Here is a 23,162-nt window from a genome sequence, read left to right on the forward strand (position 1 = left end):
AAAAAAAACAATAACTTTAAGAAATAAAAACATAACTTTAAGCCAAAAATATATAACTTTAACTAAAATATAAATAACTTACTGATTCAGCACTTGAATATCATCTAAGAAACAATAATCAGCAATCTCCTGATACATTTTTGGTAATTTTTTCAAAGACTTCTTATTGCTTTTCATCACATGTCCAACAAACTCAACATCAACATCACATTGCCCACATCCAACAGATATTTTTGCCTTACCATTACCCAAAGCATTCATGATTATAGATGAGAAAGAACTTTCACCATACTCCAGGTTAATCTTTTCCATCACATTATGAACAATATTATTAACAAAATCACTCCTAGGAACATTTTCCACCCTTCCACCATTCTCCCCACCCCGACATTCACATCACAAGCAATATTTGAAATACCTCCAAGCAATTTCTTCACTGATAACCCAATATCAACAATTTCATCAACAATCTTAAACATTCTTGGATAATAATCCTGACTTTGTAAGACAGGAGTTGAATTACTAGAAGCACGAGCCACATCATGCTTCTTTAAACTTTCAACCTTCTTCAAATGATAGTTTGTAACAACTTCCATATTCCTCTTCATCAACAAAAGTTGCTCATGAATAGCTTGAAAAATAATAAGTGAATAATTAGAAAGATAACTTTAGCTACAATAAGTATAACTTTTAACATAAAAAGTATAAGTTTTGCATTAATAAGTGAATAATTAGAAAGATAACTTAAGCTACAATAAATATAACTTTTAACATAAAAAGTATAACTTTAGCATTAATAAGTGCAACTTTTAACTTACATTAGTAGCAATAGAGTGAATTTCTTCATCAGGTGTTATACTATCGGGAACATCAAACTTAATGATCCTTTTTTCTAGTGATGCATCATCAGCATTGTCAACTTGAGAAACTTCAGTTTGCTTAGCTTCTTCAGGTGCAATTCGAAGAGGCAGCTGATCTCCGAGCAAAAAATTCTTAGACATAGGGTATGTAGTAGTATCCAAAATACCACAACCAAAGGACTTAGCTTCACCTACTTTTTTCACCCTATCACTAATTTTTTTTATCAGTTTAGTATTTGATAAAAGACAAACTACAATCTTGTGCCTCATTCCTGAACTTCAGACGCTAAAAATACACAACCTTCGACAACAAAATACAACCACCAACACTGTCTTGACTCTTACTTTTCTTATACTGCAAAATAACCCTACACAACCTTTCATGAACATATTTACACCAATTGAAATTCTTAATTCCATCAACATTTTCAAGAGCTTTAACAAAACTCAAATCAGCAGTTTTATTTGCAATAAGTGCGAAAACGGTAGCAAAAGCAACCATCACAAATAGTCTCTTAAACAACTCCCCACCATCCTTTAACTGAACAATCATAGCCTGTAATTTAAGGTATGCCTGCACTACCAACAACATCAAACAAACTCCTCCATTCTTGTTTCAATTGAAGATCAGTACTTCTAGTACTCTCTACAACATCCATCCCATAATTCAAAGGTAACTCAAATGCATCATAAACATCATGGGGAGAAATAACAAATTCCCTCCCAGGACTTATAGAAAACATCCAACTAACAGGATCAAAATGATCAACCAACCAAGGAAGTAAAGTTGTAACAGTCAACTTTAAATCCAACAAACCACTAAATCCTATTTCAACAACAAATTTAACTTGCTCATCAGAAAAATCTTTCATGGGATCTACTAATGTGTGTGGTCTGCAATGGGTACTGAAAAACCTATCTAATCTGAATCAAAAAAAGAAGAAAGGAAAAATAAAATGAACTACTATAACTTTAAAGAGAATAAATACAACTTTAGAAATAATAAATGCAACTTTAGCAAACACAAAATTATAACTATAAATAAGTACTAAAATATAGCTTTAATATCATTATCCATAACTTTACATAAAATTATCATAAATATTGTATCAGCATATAAGTTACTTATCACATCTATCTTACTAACACAATGTCCATAACTTTAAGGGCATTATCCATAACTTTAAGAGCATAGTCCATAACTTTAGAAATAATAACAATAACTATCAGAAAAGGGTACTTACATTTCAACATCAGAATCAAAATCATCTCTCTCTGATATACTTGCAACAGCTTCATCTTCTTCAGCATCAGAATCCGGTCTGTTTCTATTTTCAATTGTGACAGCCTTATCAACCACTCTCTGCTTCTTCTCAGCCGAACAACGATCATCCTTTATTGGCTCCTTCTCAGCAGGACATATATTATCCTTCACCATTTTTCGCTTCTTCTCGGCCAAACGATAATCTTTTTTTTTTGATTTTTTCTCAACAGGAGCATTATTGGATGCCTTAGATAGCTTTTTCTCAGGACAACGATAATCCTTTGCTGGATTTTTCTCAGCTGGACGTCGATCATCTTTACTGGCTTCTTTGCTTTCACACTCAATTTTCTTTTTTTTTTTCTTATTTCTCTCAACAGATTCTTCCTCACTTACTTCTTGTTCAGAATCCTCCTCACTTCCCTCCTTATCATCACCCTCATCCTCTTCTGAACCCTCCTCCTCATCACCTCCACCCTCTTCTGAACCCTCCTCATCATCACCTCCATCTTGTTCATAACCCTCATCCTCATCACCTCCATCCTGCTCAGAACCCTCATACTCATCACCTCCATCATAACCCTCATTCTCACTTTTATCCTCCTTCACTGCACCCTTCTTTAATGCAACCTCCTTCTGCACCCTTCTTTAATGCAGCCTCCTTCACTGCACCCTTCTTTACTACAGCCTCCTTCACTGCACCCTTCTTTACTGCATCCTCCTTTACTGCAGCTTCCTTCACAACACCCTTCTTTACTACAACCTCCTTTACTGCAGCCTCCTCTACCCTACCTCCTTTATTTCCATCCTTCTCCACATTAACATTAACTTCATTGCTTACATCATTAGCACCTATAGAAAATAATAGTATTAAACTGTAAATTATAACTTTAACTAAAAAAGTATAAATACAACTATAATTAACATAACTTTTATTAAACACTCGGACATATAATAAAACATAAAGCATAACTTAAGCAAACATTCATATAACTATTGATTAAGGGATTTTGCTCCCACCAATCAGAATGCGCCATGTGGGCCAATCAGGCCTGCCAAGTGTCCTCTAATTGGACTTGTCAGAGCCTGCCACGTGGCACGCGCCTATGTGTCCATCAAGGACCTATTATGTCACGACACGTGGCATCCTCCATGCCTAATGGAAAAACCGGCCACCTAGGCCCAACTTTCAAGGGAAGCCCAATCAGCCCTAGGTTAACCGAAAACCTAGGATTGGCACGCATCCCAAGGTTATAAATACCTTCATTAATCCTCATTAAAAGGGGATTACGCTGATTAATCACTCTCACCCAGAGAAACACATTTTACCTTTCCGCATTAATTACTCCTTAAACAAGTTCTAACTTGACCGTTGGAGGCGGAACTCCTATCACTCGGAGTCTTCGTTTGTTTTGCAGGTACAGGCGTCCGGTTCCAGTCTCGGAATTGTAACTCTCCCGCAGGACATCAAAAAAAAACCCCGAAACATCTTGGCGCCGTCTATGGGGAGAGTACTTTTGAGATGGCATCAACGTCTGTACTGACTCTAGAAGAGAGGCGTCCCCTGGACGACCCTCAAGTTCACTCAGATCATGATACTGAAAATGAGGTTGAAGTTGAAGCACACACAGCCTCAGACGGGACCCTAAGGGCCCGACGTACCCGTCACACCGAAAGGAAAGAACGGTTAGATCACAAAACTGGACCCAGTAATCCAGTCGGCACACCGCGTGATCAGCAGCAGGCGGCTGAAGGGTCTGCTCCCATTACAAGAAACGAACTCATGACCTTCATGAGGGGCTTCAAGGGGGAGATCCAAGAACTGATCAACAAGAAGACGCCTGCTCTGTCTAAGGAGCAGTCGGCTAAAAGGCCTTCCTATTAAGGAAGAAGGAAGCCTGTTCAAGGACGAGAGGCGACCCCTCATCCTAACTCTAGGAAGTGGGAGCCGCCTGTGCTTGACTTCACAAAGTACCGTTTTCCCACACCAGGGAAGAGGAAGCCCGTTCGTCATATACAGGCGGACGGGTTAAAAAAAAACATACTCAGACGCTCGGCTACTGCTAGAGCTGAAGAAGAACGACCGACTGTCAGAGTCGGCCTCTACTTCAGATTTCCAAGATAGTCTACACAATAATTTTATGAGATATACTCAATCAAATCATGAGAGTCAGACAGGCGGTACCTCCCGTCGGTCTGGATTTCATAACGATCAGGCGGTACCAAATTTACATTTGTACCTCAACAACAATATTTTTTGCAGCCACCTTTGTTTGGAGGATAGGCGGCAAAAAATGTCCAGCCTTTAGACTGGCAACTACGGTTGCTAAGACTTGGGGAACAGCCGTCCGCTTTCTCCAAGGAAATTACAGAGGCCGCCCAGCTGGCCAAAGTTAAGAATGTGCTAGTAGGCGCCTATGACGGCACTACTAACCCTGAAGACCATTTGATGGCGTTCACCAACCTAATGTATCTCCAAGGTTTGGATGATCCCACTTGGTGCAAGTGTTTCCCAGCGACTCTCAAAGGAATCGCACAGCAATGGTTCGGCAACCTGCCAACTGGTTGTGTGAACAACTTCAGGACGCTTGCTTACTTATTCACCTCCAACTTTGCCATGAACATACCTGCAAAGAAGACGACCCTTGATTTAGGGACGATTCAGCAGGGTGAGAAGGAGGGGCTTCGTTCATACATCAGGCGGTTCAGAGGTCTCAAGGGCTACCGGATGAGGTGGCCTACACTGACTTTTTCAGAGGTCTCAAGGATGGGTCGACCTTCAAGTTTGACCTAGTTCGAAAGAGGGTTGCGAATCTTCAAGAAGCCTTGATTGAAGCAGAAGCCTATATACAGGCAACTGATCTTTGTAGTACTGGAAAGCCGTCGGACGGAAGGAGGTCCAACAAAAAAGAAGGCCGACCAAAGTAGTCGGTCAATAAGGATGATAAAAAGAGAAAAGAGGTCTGGGCGACCGATTCCTCTAAACAGCTGGCCTAGAAAAAGAAGAAAGAATTCAAACCATACTCTCCGAAGTATGCGTTCAGTAAGGATAGTCAAGCTATCCTCAAAGAAATCAAGGGTCGAATCTCAATCGAGAAGCCGGCCCCCATGAAGGGTTCCGCGAGCAATCGAAACTAAGATAAATTCTGCCATTATCATGAAGACGTTGGTCATGAAACCAACGAATGCATCAGTCTCATGTGCTACCTAGACCGCCTGGCTGAACAAGGCGACCTTGACTCCTATGTCAAGAAGTCTAAGGGGAATACTTCCTCGAAGAATAAGCAGTCGGCCAAAAAGAACCAACAGGCCGATAGTTCTGACACAGATGATGCAGTCTAAGGGGAATACTTCCTTGAAGAATAAGCAGTCGGCCAAAAAGAACTAACAGGCCGATAGTTCTGACACAGATGATGCAGTCGTCTATACAATTGCAGGCGGCTTCTCAGGAGGCGGCCCCACTATCAGGGGCAATAAAGACAATATCAGGCGGCTAGATGTCAATTTCGTTCACCAAGAACGGCCTTCCAAAAGTTCATTCCCAGAGATTGTCATCACAGAAGAAGATCTAGGAGGGGTAAAGGGGCCGCATGATGACCCCATTGTTATTGAATGCAAAGTGGCCAACCAAAGAGTTGGCCGAATCCTCATAGATACTGGTAGTTCCTCCGATCTTATCAGTAGCAAGTGTCTGTCAAAGCTTAAATACAAGACTGATTGCATACATCCGGTATCCCACCCTCTAGTAGGGTTTGGAGGAGGAGTCGTACACCCAGTGGGGTGAGTGGATTAACCCATCCGCCTGGGTGAGAAAGGGAAGGGTCGTCACATGGTGGTCCGGTTCCTGGTAGTTGAGGAACTCTCGGCCTACAACATGATCCTGGGACGACCTACCCTAAATAATTCAAAAGCTGTCATTATCCCATCTCTTATGCTGCTCAAATTTGAGAAGGATGATGGAACAGTCGGCTCCCTAAGGGGAGATCAGAAGATGGCCCGGGAGTGCTACCTCTCGGATATCAAACCCACTGTGGCAACCGCTGGGCCAAGTGGTGAAAAAGCAGATCTTGACATTGTCAAGGAGGATGCGCCTGCTCAAGAAGCAAGCGGCAAGAAAAGAAAGGCTGCCCAGTTGGGGGCCAAAAAAAAGAAAAAAGATAGCAATCACTGGCAGAGGAGCGGTCAGACAAATTCCGCCCTCAGCCAGCTGGTGAGCATACGGACCTAGTCCTGGACGACTCGCGCCCTGACCGAACAGTCAAGGTTGGGACGACTGCTCTTAGAGTTCTGGGTGAAGATTTTCACCAACTTTTGAAAGAATACAAAGACATCTTTGCATTCAAAGTTCATGAAATGCCAGGCATCAATCCTAACCTGGCGGTACATAAACTGGTCGTGGATCCGAAAATGAAGCCGGTAAGGTAGAAGAAGCGAAACCATGGCGAAGAAAGGAGTCAGGCGGCAGCCGCCGAAGTTAAAAAGCTGCTTGACGCAGGGTTCATTCGGCAATGTTACTTCCCAGACTGGGTCGCAAATGTTGTGCTTGTCAAAAAGCCGAATGGTACCTGGCGAATGTGTGTGGACTACACGAACCTAAACAAGGCGTGCCCCAAGGATAGTTACCCTCTGCCCAAAATTGAAAGTCTGGTTGACTCAACAGCCGGCCATGCTTTGATGAGCTTCATGGACGCCTACTCTGGCTTCCATCAGATTCCATTGTGGTAGAAAGATCAGGAGAAGACGACCTTCGTCACTGATCAAGGGCTATATTGCTACACGGTCATGCCGTTTGGTTTGAAGAATGCCCCGGCCACCTTCCAAAGAATGATAAATACGGTCTTCTTTGACCTAATTGGGAGAAACGTTGAGGCATACATTGATGATATGATTGTTAAGTCCAAGCTTCAGAAGGACCATCTGTCGGACCTCTGAGAAACTTTCACCACACTCAGGCGGCACCATGTCATGCTCAATCCCAAGAAATGTGTATTTGGGGTTGAGTCTGGGAAATTTCTCGGATTCCTCATCAATCAGAGAGGAATAGAGGCGAACCCTGAGAAAGTGCAGGCGGCCATTGACATGCAGTCGCCTCGCACCGTCCGAGAGGTTCAGAAATTAACAGGCTGTCTGGCAGCTCTAGGAAGATTTCTCAGCCGGTCAGGCGACAAGTGCCTTTACTTTTTCCAGGCTATAAAGAAGAAGGCAAGGTTTGAATGGGGGCCGGATGCTGAGGCGACCTTCCAAAAATTAAAAGTTCACTTATATTCCTTGCCGAGGCTGGTCAGTCCTTTGCCCAAAGAAGTGCTTTACATGTACCTGGCCGTTTCTGATCATGCTCTAAGCGCTATCCTCCTTGCTGAAAGAGACGGCTGCCAGCTCCCGGTCTACTTTGTCAGCCACGTGCTGAAAAATGTCGAGTTGAGGTATCCATTAGTGGAAAAGTTCGGTCTTGCTCTCTTCATGGCAATTAAAAATTGAAGCCCTATTTTTTGGCACATGCAGTCGTTGTGTATACAGATCAACCAATCAAGTGGCTACTGACAACTATGGAGTCGTCAGGCCGGATGATCAAATGGGCAATAGAAACTCAGAGTCTCGAAATCACATTCGAGCCTAGGAAATCAGTAAAGGGGCAAGCTTTTGCTGATTTTATTGTAGAGATGACTCGGCCCCCTGATTCTCAAGATCCAGACCAAGTCTGGAAGGTATATATGGACGGGAGCTCTACCTCAAATGGTTGCGGAGCAGGCGTCATATGTCAGTCGCCAGAGGGCGACAGGTATGAGTATGCTTTACGTTTCAATTTTCAAGCCTCAAACAACGAGGCAGAATATGAAACTTTACTAGCCGGAATCCGCATGTGAAAGGCGGCTGTGGCAAGAAAGATAGACGCCTGTTCTGATTCACAATTGATAGTGAGTCAGTACAATGGCGAATACAAAGCAACCCATACGGCAATGATCAAGTATTTACAAGCGGCACGACAAGCAGTCGGATCCCTTAAAGATTTTCATCTAACTCAAGTACCAAGATCTGAAAACAACCAGGCGGATGCTCTTTCAAAGTTAGCATCCTCGGCCTCCTGTGATATTCCACGAACCGTTTTCTGGGAGGTTATGGAGAAAAGAAGCATTGAGGAAGACCTTATTGGAATTTCAGATAGAAGTTCAACCTGGATGGATCCAATCAGGGCATATCTGACTGTCGTCACCTTTCCGGATGACCATCACCAGGCGGCCACACTAAAAAAACGAGCGTCCAGTTTTGAAATGATAAAGGGAGAACTTCAAAAGAGAGGGTACCTCCAACTCTTCTTGAAGTGTGTTACTCCAGAAAAAGGACGAGAGATCCTAGAGGATCTTCACTCTGGTTACTGCGCCTCCCATGTAGGCGGCAGGTCGCTTGCCCAACGGGCAAGGCGGCAGGGTTACTTTTGGCCTACTTTAGAAGTAGATGCAATGGAGATGGTGAAAAAATGTGACAAGTGTCAAAAGTTTGGCAAGCTAATTCACCGTCCGGCTACTGATCTCACTGCTATCCATAGCCCACTACCGTTTGCTTAGTGGGGCATGGATATTCTAGGTCCCTATACGCCTGCTACAGGCGGCAGGAAGTACATACTTGTTGCAGTCGACTACTTTACTAAATGGGTAGAGGCAGAGGCTGTCAAAGGAATCAAAACAAAGGATGTGATTTCATTCATTTGGAAAAACATCATCACTCGGTTTGGGGTGCCCATGTCTATGGTTTTTGACAATGGTCCCCAATTTGAGACGCCTGTTCTCAAAAACTGGCTGAGAGACCAAGGTATTTCACATTACTTTGCATCAGTCGGCCGTCCACAAGCAAACGGCCAAGTAGAAGCTTTTAATAAGATCATCTTAGATGGGCTCAAGAAAAAGATTGAACGAGCAGGCGACCTATGGGCAGATGAACTACCACATGTTCTCTAGGCCATTAGGACGACTGAAAAAGGGTCGACTGGAGAGACTCCATTCCTCCTAACCTATGGTGCGGAAGCTGTTCTTCCAATTAAACGCTACGAGGCGACTCTTTGAGTAATGTTATATGACGAAGAGGCGAACTGGGAGTCCATGCGTCTGGCTTTGGACTCACTCCCAGAAAGGAGTGCAATGCAGCCTTGCGCCATGAAATTTACCGCCTGAGAATGACCAGATCATATAACAAAAAAGTGCACAAGCGTCCACTCAAAGTGGGGGACTTTGTCCTAAGAAAGATGGAAGCAGTCGGTAGGGTTAATGAGTCCGGCAAATTAACTCCCAACTGGGAAGGACCCTACCGAATTTATGAAGAGGTCCGGGATGGCACCTACCGCCTGGAAACACCAGACGGCCAACCCTTGCCTCGAACCTAGAATGTAGATAATCTCAAAAAATATTATTTTTGAATAATGTAAATAGCCGAGAGCTACCTAATAAAAGTTCACTATTTCACTTCATTTATTTTATACTAAGAGGGGCATGCCTACAGGTAAAACAATCGGCTACTCTCCATGCTCTTTATCTACGCGTTTAATTAAGAGGGGCATGCCGCTTGTTCTATACAACCGGCTACTCTCCCATACATAGTTCACCAAGAACTATCCAAGGCCTATGGCCGAAATGATCAGACCAGGCGCCAAGCCAGTTGATCCAACTTTAAAGCCAATACGACCTGTCCCAACATCATAGCAGGCGTCCGGCGGCATCCATCCGGATGAAATTCGTCGCAGAGAGCAGCTCCCTTTTGGGTGGAACATTGTTCTATAAATTAATTACACGGCACCTATACGAATGTCTACTAAGACAACCACGTAGTCGTTTCTGAGACTAGGATAACTCTCACAGGCCCAACAAGTGTTTGCAGTTAGCATCCGCGTCAGATAACCGACTGTACTACTTGGGATAAGTACAGCCGGTACCTTTTGAGTTAATATCCAACAAACATTGGCGAATAAAGGGGTCCTATCGGCTTCCGCCTCCTGGTACCTCTACTACTCAAACAATAGTGACGGCGACTAAGTAACGTTCATGTTTACTTAGTCACTCCTTAAAACTTGGTTTGAAATTAAAAAAGGTTTTCACATACCGCCTGTCCTTACTAAGTTATCACACCTTGAGTAAAAATCCAAGCAAGGTTTGGTAAGTCAGGGGGACTAACCGGCCTATGCCGCTTAGTGCCTCTCCTACTCAAACTAACCATGACCAGCAAATAATCTCCCTCATACTTGGCCGATTTCAAAAGATATGACGGGACCGCCTGTCTAAAGGTGAACCAGTCATCAAAATACGTTAGAAACCGGTTGGATGAATGGCCGACTGATCACCTAGCCTGGAAATAGCCAACCAGTCGTCCAGGGGCATAGGCAGCTCCTACATTGTACCTGTCCGCAATTATCGGCCACACAAAACAGTCGGTATGACATGCAAGCGGATATCAGAGTTTCGACACTTAGCAAAAATAAAAGAGAAGAGCACAATTCGAAATTTGGCAGCTAAGGCGACCTAAAAAGATGGTCGCCAAAATTCTATCAACAGCCGGCCATAAAGACCGGCACAAATATTCAAGACCCCTGGCCGGGTAAAGACAAAATGAAACCGGCCATAAAGACCTGCAAAGTATTCAAAGACCCCGACCCCTTGGCTGGGTAAAAGAGATACAGAAACAGACGGCACGCAGGCCGAAGAGAAGAGAAAAAGAAACATAAGCTTCAAGATGGGGGCAGATCTTCAACAACAACAGCCGCCTGATCAGCAAGAGCCCGCTTGCTTCTGAGAAGCAGTCGGCTTGCTTGTCTCGGCATTAGCTGCACCCTTTTTCGGCACCAGGGCCACTACCGGCTCCTCCTCCTCCTCCAGCGCATCATTCTCAGCAGCCGCCAGCAGGACTTCTTGGTTATACGTTTCAGAGCATTAGCAAAATTGTTTTTCCCAAGTAGCAAAGTCGGCGTTTGGAAAGAGGCGAGTCCAGGTCATACGCTGGATTTGGGCCGAGTCCTCCATCATGTCTCAAACCAAATCCTTCTTCTCTTGCTCAGCCTTGGCCGAGAGCTCTTCAGTGAGGCTCTTATCCTGGTTTACAAGGCGTTCCTTGACACGCTCCAAGGATTTCTCCAAGGTGTCGTAGTGGAGCATCTTTTTCCTAAGAGGCTTCAGCTCGGCTTTAAGGTTCTAGATGGTCGCCTCCAACTCATTGTTTCTCTTCTTGGCCGCCTCCAACTCAACCCTAATAGCAGAAGTGGCCTGCGCCTGATAATAAAGAATATCAGTTGTCAAAATTTCATTTTAGGCAATTTGAAACATTGCCTTAACACAGTCAGAGGCGGCCATGGCTTTAGCAGCCCTTACCTCTTTGTTCTTCGCACTAATGGGTTTGCGAAGGCCGTTTACTCGGAGCAGGGACTGAATAAAAGAAAACAGGCGCCAGATTTCAAACGAAAACAGGCGTCCTGGAATTAAACAACAAAAATACGCTAAGTATACCTCAGCAAGGAGCCCTGCAATTCCATCTAGGTCCAGGGTGCCGACACCCCGAACCGCGTCTCTCTCTGCTGGAGGGACGGCTTTGATCATGGACTTGGCCACTTTGACCAGGTCCGATTCTTGAGGGCCGACTGCATCAAGAGTGAACAAGAATTTTAGACAAGGCGAAAGAAAAGTAGGTCAAAGTCTAGAAGAGCAGTTTCATACTTCTAGGCGGCCTGCTGGGAGTTTGAGAAGGAGTGGCCGACTGTTTGTCAGCAGCCGCTTGTTTCCTGGCAGAACCAGGCGAACTCGCCACAGTCGTCTTCCGGGCTTTGGAGTCCGGCTGTTGGGAGGAGGAAGTTCTTGGTGTGCCCGCCTGCAAAAAAAAAAATGGTTAGTATGTGTATAAACCCAACCTTTTAACAGAAAAAGGGGGGGGGGTGAAAGCTGGGAACTCACTAAGGGCATCTCCTTGGTGGGAGAGTCAGCTGATGTGTGTTGCTGCATAACGGATGCTCGCAGCATAGCAGCCGGCGTCTTGGAGGCGGTATTTTGCTCATGGCTTCCGCTGCAAAGAGGAAGGCGAAAGTTAGAAAAATTCAGAAAATGATTTCTACAAGGGTACGTATTCGACAAGTCGGCTACCTCTAGAGCACCGACTATTAAGGCCACAAGCGGCCAGGAAGTACTCGTCATAGAGCCATTTGTAACTCGGGACGCAGTGCAGGGGCACTTGCTCTTGTACCCCTGTAGTAGAGTCGACCCTGGACTCTACTTTAAAGAGTCCTCGGTCCAGGATCTCTTTTTTAGCTTTGAGAGGGACAGGCGGCATGCTGCGACCGCCTGCAAGAAGAGGCGGGTCTCTGTTCCACCTATTAAAGCGTTTGTTCAGGTCTTTGTCTGAACTCTCAATAATGAGGAACGTGCTTCTCCAATCCTTCCATTTGTTCTCCTTACCTCTTGTCATGAGGTAGCCTCTGTGGCTCGTCAATTAGTACCAGCCGGTACCGCCTGCCTTAGGGGTCCGGCTGAGATAGTTCATATGGGCGAATGCCTCGAAATTTGGCTCCACCCCATACATTTCACACCGGCTACATAGCCGAGAACATTGAACTAGGAATTTGGGGCTAACTGCCATAACCCCAACTCATACCCATCAAGGATTCGTTGAACAGCCGGATGTAAGGGAAAACGCAGCCCAGCCCTAATGGCCGCCTCATAGCAGCCAAAGCAGGCGCTATCATAACTGGTCCCAGCCGGCCAGACGAATGTGTCTTCCGGATCTGGAACAAAAACCAGAAAGCCAGGGCCCATTACATGGTCCGCTACAAAGCTGCCCACTTTCTCTTGCATGGCCTTGATTCGGCCTTTTGGAACGGTGCAGTAGTAAGGGGTGTTTTGCTCTCTTTGAGTGGCGGATGGCTCCGCCCAATTGTCCCCCTTCTCTACTGAATGGGAAAGTCTTGCCTCTTGTAGGCGGTTGTGCCCCTCCTCTAAGTCGAGAGAAAGGTGACCAGAAGAGCTGGAGTCGGACTCGTCTTCCGAAGAGTCCGAAGAGTCCCCTCTTCCTGAGAGGCCCACCTCATCTCCTTCAGCAGGAGCGGGAGAATACGTAGACATGTCTACTGTAAAATGGGAAGGGACCACCTTGATCCCTCCCTCAGAGCTGTCGGCAGTCGAGCCGCCTTGGTTCACTTCAACATCTGGCGTTTGGTCAGATGTTTCACTAATCTGCACCTGGAAGGAGGAGCCGTCCGAATTGGTGATCCTAGCTGTTCTTTTTGTTCTGGCCATTATGTTCTGCATAGACACAGAGACAGTCGGACTTTGTATAAAGGGCAAAGATTGGTTCAAAAAGGGGCAGGCGACACTCCTAGTCCTAGACTCAGCTGTCCCCGGTGACCGGTTGATCACTAACCTAGGTCGTGTCGTGTGCTTCCGAGGTGCCATTTCAAAAAAAAAAAAAAATAAATAAAGAAATGTAAAAGAATAAGAGAACGGACGGTTACCTGAACGATTGAGAAGTTGACGAAGATCTGGAAAGTAATCTGAATATCAGCCGACTTGTCAGAACAGGCGATAGGCTGGAAATGTCTAAAATGTCAGAGCAAGTTCAGGGGTCCGAGTGTTCTCTTAAAAAGTTCTCAAGTGTTAACAAATGTGAAGTCAACATGCCCTTATATAGGCAATAGAAGAAGTTGAAGGGACACTCTTCAAATTCGAAAAATGAGCGGGAAAAACTCCCGGCCTTTGATTAAGTGATTTTGCTCCCACCAATCAGAATGCGCCATGTGGGCCAATCAGGTCCTGCCAAGTGTCCTCTAATTGGACTTGTCAGAGCCTGCCACGTGGCATGCGCCTATTTTTCCATCAAGGACCTATTATGTCACGACACGTGCCATCTTCCATGCCTAATGGAAAAATCGGCCACCTAGGCCCAACTTTCAAGGGAAGCCCAATCAGCCCTAGGTTAACCGAAAACCTAGGATTGGCACGCATCCCAAGGTTATAAATACCTTCATTAATCCTCATTAAAAGGGGATTACGCTGATTAATCACTCTTGGAGGCGGAATTGTAACTCTCCCGCAGAACTCCAATCACTCGGAGTCTCCGTTTGTTTTGCAGGTACAGGCGTCCGGTTTCAGTCTCGGAATTTTAACTCTCCCGCAGGACATCAAAACAAACCCCGAAACAACTATAACAAGTTGACATTGCTGAACTAAAAATATTATAACTATAACTATAATAAAAATAATTTTTATAAAATAATCTGACATATAATAAAACATAAAGCATAACTTAAGCAATTATTTATATAACTATAACAACTAATTTTGTAACTTTAACAAATGTACAAAAATCAAGAAATTGTAACTGTTAATAGAGAAATTGGTAAATCCTTGAGCATCATCAGATCCACCAATAGAGCTTTGCAAACCACGTCTCCTTCGAATATTCGAAAGACCACTTCTAAACTTAACCATCGCAAATTTAAGAAATTAAACCCTAAAATTTAAAAAAGAACGATTAATTAATCAAATACTGACATCAACAACAAATTGAATGAAAATGCATGAAAAAACTTAAAAAAAAACTAGTAACACTTAAAACATTCAATCTAATATGAACACAATGAACCAGGCCAGGAAACCATAAAATATGAACAAAACTACGATAAAAAACAAAAAAAACCAAAAAATCAAACTAATATACTTACGAATACAACAAATTACAACAAAAACAAAGAATTCTACTAAAAAATTGAAATAAAGTAGAGAATTACAAGTTAATAATACACATGCAAAATGAAAAACCATAACAAATCAACAATTACAACAACTAATGATCAAAATTATGCAATTTAAACCAAATATAATTTAAAAACTAACCTCAAAAACCGATGAGAATCCAAAATTCAATTCGTCAACTAAAAAAAATCAACAAAACAAAGGAAAGTTACAGAGAAATTGCAGAGAAATATGAACAGAGGAGAGAGAAATTGCAGAGCAGTAACAGAGAAATAAATTGAAGAATAGAGTAGAAGAGTATACGCGCTAAAATGAAAAACAAAAAACAAAGGGAAAAAAATAACCGTTGGACTGGCACGTGTGAGTCCAGTCCAGAAGAGAGAAGTGGGCCGGTTTTACACTAAGTTAGTGTAAGCCGGCCTTTTTCAAGAATTTGTGTTTAAAATTATTTGATTGGCTAGTAATTCGGATAGAACCTCCTAAATTAGTTAGGATAATCATGGAAAATAAATTTGATTTATCTTCCAAGATTAAAATATGATTTGATTCTATCTCATACCTAAGTTAAAATATATGGTATTTTATAATTGGTCATGAATAATATATGATATTATCTAATTATGATAGGAAATGCGTTGCCTTAATTATGAACATTTAATGTTGTAGTTTAGACAAGCATATTTACTGATTTATTATATGGCACGTTTATATAATATATGATATTGTGTTGCTATATATAGACTAGTATGACCCATAGATTCTAAATACGATCTGCGCATCGTGACGTATTTTTGTAATCTAAATACGGTCTGTGTACCGTTAAGTAATTTTGTAACTTTTATTTAAAGTAAATAGATTAGTTATTTAAATAGTTTAGTCCAAAGAAGCCATGAAGTGAAGGCCCAAAGGAGCAAGGTGGATGGAGATCCATGAAGGTTTAAGTGGGAGCTTTTCAATTCTAGTTTTCTTAGGACTAAGGGGCCATACTATGTCATGTTTTATTTATGCATTAGTAGATCATGCATGTTAGATTTTATTGATTTTTGTGATGATGCGCTAGAGTTCACTAAATAATCACAACATATTTAATCTAGGTCCCAGTAATATTGAGATTGCTTTTCCAATTAGATACCCAGCAACCCTTTGATCGTAAGTGATGGGACTGCCTCCGCAGGGTGTCACTTGTTATCTTAGCTAATTTGGGGTAGATCACGTTCTACGCATTTACTTGGTTATGCTCAACAAGGTTAGCTAAAGCATTTAATTAGAACCTTGAAGCAAAGGGTAATAATTAAATATGTGATGGTTAATTATTCAACCAAGAGTTACAAGAGTTGTAATCATTAAAGAGTTTACTCACCTTGAAAATGTAATGCTTGATGGTAGGGCCTCAGTCTGGTCAACTATTACACAAATAAAGGATCTTGGAATCACTTAATTCAATTGGGATCATTTAATATTGAATAAAGTGCTTTAAAGTAACCTATTTAATTCGTTTATGGTACTTTTATTGTATTAAACATAATTACTAAACTTTGCCTTATTCTGTCATAGATGGGTAGCCATAACAACAATGATAACACTACTTTACCACCAACATTGAAAACGAGGCTCAATTTTCTCAACTTCAATGATTGGGAAAGCGAACTTAGAAATGTTCTAAGGAACGAAAGGTTTTAATTTCGTTTAGACTTACCAATCGAGGGCAGATTCAGTCCAGGCATGACTCTAGAGAAATATTTAAGAATTATTTCAGAATCTAAGAGAGTCGTGTCTGTTATATTATCTTCTATTCTGGAAGATTGGGCTATAAGATTTATGGAATATGAACCTTATCTCTTATTAAATTGTTACGTAATGTTTGCAATGGAATAATAGAATCCCATGATGATGGGAAAATGGATGGAAACGTCGAGGAAATCATTAACATGATTCCTAGAAATGTTGACTCCTGGACTGCAAATATTAGGCATGAAACTTTCAAGACTACTAGTGAAATAATTACCCTAAAGCTCATGCCAGGACAGTTAGTACAAATTCATGTGAATATGATGGTTCAACTATTTAACTACATGAGTATGTTAGGGAAACCATTCAAGGATCATGAGGTTCATGATATAATTCTTCTTTCACTGCATGATGGTTTTGACCTTGAAAAACTATCACATGATGATGATGATGATTCAGCTATCAAGTTGATTAATTTACTCAAAAATCATGCAGAGAATTACATGAAAGGAGAATGAGCTAGTGGTTCAACAAGGATGTCCCCACTATGATGAAGTGTGAGGTAAGAGTTACCTAATATTCTTGTTATAAACATTTTAACTTTCACTTAGGTATGTGATACCAAGTTGCAGTGCTAACATTATTCATGTTGTGCACAAACTGCAAAGAAGTGAGGCTAGCGTGGAAATGGAGCTTAAGGGTGCACGAGAAGTGTTCAATTAGCCAGAAAAAGCTTCATAGTTTTAATTTCTAATCAGTTTATAATGATTTTAGACTTATTTCCAGTTTTGATGAAACAATATTTCAGTTTTTGCTGAAATACTGATTGGGTTTTACTTGGCATGGACAAGTGTTGATCCAAGATTAGCTTTAATGATTTCACAATCAAAGGAACACAACAATTAAAATGTGTTAGAAAGGAGGAATCAAACCTTGCTTGCCATGGTTTGATCCAAGATTAGCTTTAATGATTTACACACATAGTTTTGAGGATATGCATTAGAATAACAATTGCGAATATACTAAACAAGAAATCCGTCCAAAGCAGTTGAGAAGACGCCATATGAGTTATGGACTGGAAATGCTCCAAAGTTGTCTTTTCTCAGGATTTAAGGTTATGAAATCTATGTAAAATGTTTACAAAGTGACACATTAGGTCTAAAATAAGATAAATGTTTCTTCATGGGTTATCCCATAGAAACAAGAGAGTATCACTTCTACAATCGTGCAGATAACAATGTGTTTGTTGCTCGCGATGGTGTCTTTATAGAAAGAAAATCTCTTTCTACAAAGCCAAGTGGGAGTAAAGTGGCTCACGAAGAGATTCGAGACGAGCAACAAATGGATGTGGATAACACTACATCAGAGACGAGGGTGCATGAGTTAATTAATTTGACAAAACATGTGTCGAAGCAAGCTAATTCAACTAGCGAAGCTCCTATCGTCCCACCAGAATGAAAAACTTCAAAGGGTTGAAGGGTATAATTTCTATCGTTGCTCATACCAGTCGTAGAAATTTCAGAATAAAAACAAACAGTTAGTTAAAATTCTGATAACTGAGGATTCCAAAAATTTTCTTATTGGAATGTGTGGAACCCACAGCCTACAAGCAAGCTTTGGCAAGCACTAACTTAGAAAATGGCTTGAGGCCATAAAATCTAGAATGGACATCATGTCAGAAAGATGATGTGTTAGTCCTAATAGACTTGCAAATGGGGTCAAACCCATTAGTTGATCAAGTCTATTTGGATTCTTCTAGCGATGGCTAATTTTTCATTTACGAAATTTGGCAGTTAGATGTCAAAACCAAATTCTTGAAATGATCATGATGGAGGATGTGTACATGACTCACCCTAAGGATTTTGTAAATCCATAAAATCCTAGAATGTTTTGCGAACTTCAGAAATTCATTTATCGATTGAAGCAAGCATTAAGGAGTTGGAACATTCGTTTTGATGAGTCAATCAAACAGTTTGGTTCCTTAAATAACGAAAAGAATCTTGTGTATACAAGAAGTTTAGTAGGAGCAAGTTGATTTTCTTAGTCTTGTATAGATGACATACTGCTCATAGGGAACGATATATCAATGCTTGAATTAGTCAAGTAATAGTTGAAGAGTTGTTTCTATATGAAAGACTTGTGAGATGCCCAATACATATTGGGAATTAAGATTCATCGAGAAAGGTCTCGAAGGATATTGAACTAAATCAAGAGACTTATCTTGATAAGGTTCTTGACAGGTTCAAGATGTAAAACTCTCTGAGTGAGAATTTCACTCCCATGTCTCATGGTATTACGCTTAGTAAAACTCATTGCCTTCAAAATCCAGATTAATTGAGTCGTACGGATAATGTACCTCATGCTTTTGCAATAGGGTCCATTACATGTGCCATGATATGTACAAAGTTGGATGTTACAAATGCCTTGAGCATATATAGCAGGTTTCAAGCAAATTCAGAATAAGTACTCTGAAAGCTGCTAAGAACAAATCCTTAAGTACTCGAGAAAGACTAAAGGAATGTTTCTAGTTTATGGTGGAAAAAGTGAACTAGTTGTCAAAAGGTTTTATGGATGAAAGTTTCCAAATAAACAAAGATGAGTTTAGATTTGGATCTAGATGCATTTATGTCCGAATGGAGAAACAGTGAGCTTGAAGAGTTCAAAGCAGAGAACTGTTGCAGAATTAATGTCAGAATATGAAATGTTTAGCTACAGTAGAAGCAGTTAAGGAGGAATTTTTGATCAAGTTATTTTGTGACAAAATTAACCCTTTGCCTAATCAAAGGAGTTAGGGTCACATTAGAAATCCAAACATGTTAAGATAAAGTATCACCTCATTTAGAGATCATTGACTAGCGAGATGTCAAGATCTACAAAGTCTCATATGAGTGAGAATATCACTTATTTACTTATTAAACCCCTTCCATAGACCAAAGTATGAGAGTCATGCTAAGGCTCTTGGATTGAAGCAAGTTATGTAATTTAAGCTGTATATGTTTTGAGAAAACTTATTACATAAGTAATACATTAACTTGCAGAATTATGTTTAATCAGAAATTTAGTATTTCTCTTATTTAATTATGGTTTTTGAAATTAAATAAAATGTCCAAAATAATTATGAATTGATGAGTTCATCAAGTTGATGACTTAATGAATGAAATCCCATAGGTGAACAAAATTCATATATTATTTAAGTTCTAGTTTGAAATCATTAACTTTGAAATAAATGATTTTAATAAATGGACTGGCATGTAAGATTGATTGGAGAGTGCAGTTTCATGGGTTATACGGGATAGAGATGCTCGGTCAATCACGTGGATATGCATGAATGATGCATGATCGAACTATTGACCTACTTTAAAGTTCGAGTATAGAGCTTCCTAATATATTAGTGGATTCCTTTGACATGAGTGGAACATTGATTTCATTCAATGATTGATTTAGCTGTGGTACACCCAAATGTCATGCCGTAAAAGGGGGCTATAAAAGGTGTTTCCCGATTACTTCAAAAGTTTAGTGGGAGCTTTGGTTGCCACAAGACTGGATTGAGTCTACCTATTCAATTAGGGAATGTGCATGGCCGCTTGAAGAGGGAGAATTCAGAAAATACGTGGCCACGTTCAAATGTATTACTCAGTAATCATTTGGTTTTGTAATTCTAACAGATTTCAAGAAACGATTTGTAGATTAATATGCTCTCGACATGTGATGCAATCATATTATCAAATCGAAACATATTGACTTAAGGAATCTGAATATTGCACACTTGTCTCAGACAAGTAGGAGATTGAAGGATTTATGTCTTCGTCAAATGCAATTACTAGATATTTAAATGGATCAAATTATGGAGATGATTAAGTTCGTCCATTTGGGTCGTCATTATATCGTAGCTAGAGGTACTAACAATCTTTGGGCTAGTAAAATAGTCCAAAACTCAATTGGAAGGATCCTATAAGGTCACACAAAGGGCCTGGATTGAGCATAAGAGGAAGAGGCCCATGATGGGCCTTCTCCCTCTAGGTGGCCGATTATATGGATGATTTTAGGTGGATTGGGCTTGCTTCCTAGTCTTGTTATAATATGATTATAAATAGACTAGGTGCCTAGGGTTAAAAATAACATTCAGTGATCATTAGATCAAACCCTAATTAGCAAACACAAGCCAACCCATTTCATACTCTCTCTCATTCTCGTCCGTCTCTCCCCCTTTGCGTCAGTGGTTTATACGGTGGTGGAAGTGGCTTGTGGTGGCGGCGGGTTGTCGGTATAGGTGGTGATCGTGGTTTTTCCTCCTTCACTCAACCAATCTAGTATTGGTGGATGACTCATTCGAATCCCATGGACTAAGTAGAGGAGTCACGCTTGGGGCTCTATTCTCTCCCTGATTTGCTGATCAAATAGCTATGTGGAATTCACGCTTCAATGGTATAATTATGTGATTCTTGTGTGTTATGCATGTGATCCTGATTTAGGTGCGTATGAATATGATTCATGAAATTCCTCTTATAGTACCTAAAGGTCCTTTAATAATAATTGGTTGTTATATATTGGTACAATTAAAACCTGAAAATCAAAGTGAAATTATGTGATCCCATCATCTTTTATTGTAATATTAAATTACCATGATTTCTTTGTTATACGCTAACTTTCTTTTAAGAATGCTAGTCCTTCTGTTTCAAACTAAATGTCCTACTTTGACCGACACTTTGCCAATGAGCGACTTTCATCAGTAATATCTTTAATTATCATTTACATTGAGATGTTTTTAACAAGTACCAATATCATTATGTTAAATATATACCTTTTATTTTACATGAAAATACAACCATATACGCCACATGTCGTCCTCTCCTTCACCGTTTGAATTTCTTTTTTTTTTTTTTTTTTTATGAGAAAACTTTTACAATTTCTTTTGCCTTAACACTTCATGTTCCTCATTCATCTCCAACATTTAAACCCCTTCAACATTATTAATCAATTGTATTCATTTTCCTATTCAATTCACAATAAGTAATCATTTTCTTCCCCTACTTCTTAACTTTTATTAAATTACATAGCTACGGTTGCAGTGATTTTCTAAAACATTCATTAAGATTCTAAGTGACAAAAATTGTTAGGTTTATTCTTTTCCAATTTTACAATATATAGTCTGTTCATGACTGTTAAGTTTTACGATGCTCGTGCACCTTGCGGAACCAAAACCCGCTCGAACTGCATGCATAATTAATACAACTAAACAAACTAACATGCAATTATTAAAGCAATAAACACATATAGAGGGAGAGAGAGAGAAAGTAAGGAAAATACATCCTTACCCTTGTAGCGTGCTTCACACGAACCTGAGCACGAACCTCGGAAAGCTCAAGACACGCACGCCAATTCCTCCTACTTCGCACACCCACGCTCTCGAACAAGGTTCCTACCTCGTAGTTTAGACAAGGCTAAACCAAAAACTCGAGTTTTACGAACTTAAAGGTTTTCTCACGCTTTTGGGAGATGCCTTATTAAATTCAACTCAAAGTGTAAATTTCCCAACTCCCAAGGTTGGTATTTATAGGCAAAACACTCTTTAAATCCTCAATCATCTTTCCATGTGGGAGAGTTGATAAAATAAGAATATAAGCAATTAATTTAATTCTAAATTAAATTAAATACATAAATCAATTAGCAAACAACTAGTGGCAAATGGAAAGTGAGGGTAGGTGGGGACCACAAGGGGAGGACCATAACTCCCCTTTGTCCCCAAGTGATCCCACCTCACACAAACCGGGTCCAAGAACCCGCGCCAGCTGGTGCCCAGCCATGGGCACCAAGGCGCGCCTTGTTGGCGGCCTGTTGCGTAGCCGACTAGCAGGCCCGCGCTTGCTGGCGCTTGTAAGCAGGACCTTGCTTGCTAGCGGGCTGCTGCTAGCTTGCGGCAAGGCCAGGCAGCCCAACATCGCATGATGCGTGCTGCTGCCTGGTGCGCGAGCGGCTAGGCACACTAGCCCGCAAGCATGCTTGGCCAGCAGGCCTAGCACGTATATTCTTGCTAGGGTTACGGCACAACCATGGCTTGCAGCTGGTGGCCTTGTGTTTGAATCCGACTCCCTTTGATGTATTAGATGCCCTTTAGATGCTTTCCTAGAGTTTACTTTATGTTTTCTAGGCCTAAGATCCCATTATTGTGTTACTGTCAGTGCAGTGTTCACTAGGGATTCTCCTTGTAATCAAATTAAAGCTCTTTAAAGGGTTAATGATTGAATGAAATCTTTAGCCTTCTACCAAGTGTTGCCTTGTTTTTATGTTTGTTCGTTGTTAGAACTTTAAAGATATTGTGTCTTACTTGCATAATAGCTCCCCTCCACACCAACTTGATGTACTAAGAACTCGTGGTTCGGAATCGCTTGTGCCCGCCTTGAAGTATCAGCCGTCACAAGCCCTGACCACCCGCACTCCGTCGCCCAAATAGACGTGAGTGTCCGTGAGATTTAATTGCCCGCTTGTGTTGCTTTGTGCTAACATTCCCCTCTTCCGCACAAGGCTAGAGCTCTTGTCGCCAAAAGGCTAGAGCACACTGCACGCTTCGTGGCCTAAAATCCTGGACCGTGACAGTTGGTG

This window comes from Chenopodium quinoa, unplaced genomic scaffold (assembly GCF_001683475.1).
Source record: "Chenopodium quinoa cultivar QQ74 unplaced genomic scaffold, ASM168347v1, whole genome shotgun sequence".
NCBI classification, from domain to species: Eukaryota; Viridiplantae; Streptophyta; class Magnoliopsida; order Caryophyllales; family Amaranthaceae; genus Chenopodium; species Chenopodium quinoa.